The 2,500-nt window shown below is 79.3% G+C and overlaps 1 non-coding gene across 1 annotated transcript; it reads left to right on the top strand.

Moving 5' to 3' along the window:
• The first annotated feature begins 1,838 nt into the window (after positions 1 to 1,838).
• LOC143692839 (5.8S ribosomal RNA) lies at positions 1,839 to 1,991 on the top strand. The gene has a single exon (XR_013180378.1). It is a non-coding gene; the product is annotated as a 5.8S ribosomal RNA (ribosomal RNA).
• The last annotated feature ends 509 nt before the right edge of the window (positions 1,992 to 2,500 follow it).

Consider the following 2,500-nt stretch of genomic DNA (forward strand, 5'->3'; position numbering starts at 1 on the left):
GGGCCAGGTACCTAGCGCTCGGCGCCTCGGCGGTCCCCCCAGGTTTTCTTGCCCTCGGCGTCGTCAAACGCTGCGGGTTGTGGGCCGAAAGGGGGCCGGCGGGGCCGGGCGGCGGTTTAAAGACTCGGGCGGCTCGGCGCGGCCCGCCGTGGCGGCGGCGGTGGCGGCGGCGGCGGTGGCGGCGGCGGGCGTGTGCCGCGGGCGGTGGCCGTGCGGGGCGCCACTGAGGGGTGGGGAGCAGCTACTCCCGCCGATCCCCTGCGGTGGTTGTCCCGTGGCCACCGGCCGCGCTCCTCCGTCGCGGCCGTCGTCGTCGTCGTCCCCGCCGCGCGCCGCGGGCGGGGTCAACCGCGCCGCGCCGGGGAGGGGCGCCCTGCCCCCCCCTCTCCGTGGCCCGGCCTCGGCGGAGAGGCCGCGGCGCGCGGTCGGCCGCGGGGGCCGACCCGCCCGCCTCGTGGTAACGGGCGACGCCCGGCAGAGAGCGCGCGCTCTCTGCCCCTTCCTCGGCCGCGGGGCGACGGCCGCCGGGGCCCGCCCGCGCTCTCTCTCCTGGGCCCGCCGCCGCGGTCTCTGGCGCGCGCGGCGGCGCCGCGTCCGGCGCGTCCGGCGCCTCTCTTCCCCTCGACGGCCTTTCCTTCCTCGAAGGCGCGGCGCGGCGGCGCCGTCGTCCGCCGGCCGTCCCCTGGCTCGACCGCCCCGCCCGCCGGTGGGGGGGGGGCGAGCGCTCGGCGGGCCCTCCGGCGGCGGAGGCCCGCGAGCGCGGGCGACCCCGTGGCGAGCGGCGGCGGCGCCGCTCGACGGGTGTCCCTCCCTGCGGGGACGGTCGGCCGGACGGCGCCCGCCGTCGGCCGGCGGCGGTCCCGTCCCGGGCTCCGCTCGTCGCCTCGCCTCCGTCGCCCTTGCCCGCGCGGCCGCGTGTGGGCCGCGCAGGAAGGCGTGCGGGGGCGGCCGCGGGGGCGCTCCTCCCCGCCCGGTCTCCGCGTGCGAACGAGGAGAGCGGGCGTTGCCCCCCGGCTCAGCCGCCGCGGCGCCTTCCGCCGGGCGCGTGCCCGAGGCGAGGGGCCCCGGCGGTGCGAGGCGGCGGCGGCGGTCCCGGGCGCGTGCCGCCCCGGCGGCGGCCGGGTCTGCCGTCCGGCAGGCCTCGGGCGCTGGCGACGCCGGCTCGGCTCTCGGTGGCGCCCGCCTCCGGGGCCGGCGGCGGAGCGCGTCCGCCGGTCGCTCGCCCGCCCGCCCGGCGGGGGAGCGGTCCCGCGGGAGGCGTGCCGGCGGGCTGTGCCGGTCGCCGTCGCGTGCCCGTCTCGAGCCCAGGGGAAAGGCCCGTGCCCGTGGTGGTGGGGGGAAGAGAGAGACAACGCCGGCCGCGCGGCGGCGCGGCGGCGCTCCGCGCCAGGCCCGCGGCGTCGGGGCCGAGGGGAGAGCCGGCGCGGCGCGGGGGCCGACGGCCGCGCGCCCCCGGCCGCGTGCCGTGTGCGTTGTGCGCGTCGTCCCGTGAAAGCGAGAAGCGGGCGGGCCGCCCTGTGCCCCCCGCGTGTCCGGCGCGCGCCGCCCGGCCCTCCGCGCGGAGGCCGGGCCGAGCCCGGGCGCCTGGGCCGCCTCCGAAGGACGGCGTGGGTGAGGTCGGCGTCTCCCCTCGCGGGGGGAGGCGGTCGGGGGCGCGGGCTCCCCCGCCTCTTGGCCGGCCTTCGGAGAGTGGGTTTGTTTTTTTCCTTTTTTTTCCTCCCGTTTTCCGTGTGCTCGTACGGTCTCGGAAGCCAGGCGCGCGCCCGCGCGTCCTCGGCGGCATTGTCCTAAACCAAAAAAGGGGCCGCTCTGGCGTGAGCGGTGCCCGAAAGGCAGACAACTCTTAGCGGTGGATCACTCGGCTCGTGCGTCGATGAAGAACGCAGCTAGCTGCGAGAATTAATGTGAATTGCAGGACACATTGATCATCGACACTTCGAACGCACTTGCGGCCCCGGGTTCCTCCCGGGGCTACGCCTGTCTGAGCGTCGCTTGACGATCAATCGCCGTCCGGGGGCCACCCCGGCGGCGCGGCTGGGGTCGCCTCGCAGGCCCGTCGCCCGCGGCGGGCGGCGGCGGCGGCGGCGTGCCGCCGGTGGCCGGAGGGAAGGCGGTCAGGGGTGTTCGGCGAGGGAAGCGTTTCCCTCGGCGGGCCTCGATCCCTTCCCTGCGGGCCCGGCGGGCGTCGCCGCGGTCGTCGTCGTCGCCGCGCGAGGGCCTTCGTCCCCCTAAATGCAGACTCGGGGAGCGCTCCGTAGCTCCCCGCTCCCGGAGCGAGCCGCTGGGGCGGAGCTCGTCCTCGCCGCGGGGCCGCGCCGCGGATGCGGCGGCGCGGCGGCCTCGGGGAGAGCGAGAGACGGCGTCGAAAGGCGCCGCCGAGGGCCGAGAGAGAAAGAGAGCAAGGGAGAGGGGCGAGAAGGGGAGGCGAGGCGCGGGCCTCGCCCCCGGCCTTCCCCCCCGCGCGGGCGGCTGTCTGCGGGTGGGTACCGCGGCGGTACCG

The sequence above is a fragment of the Agelaius phoeniceus genome, unplaced genomic scaffold (genome assembly GCF_051311805.1).
Source record: "Agelaius phoeniceus isolate bAgePho1 unplaced genomic scaffold, bAgePho1.hap1 Scaffold_109, whole genome shotgun sequence".
Lineage (NCBI taxonomy): Eukaryota > Metazoa > Chordata > Aves > Passeriformes > Icteridae > Agelaius > Agelaius phoeniceus.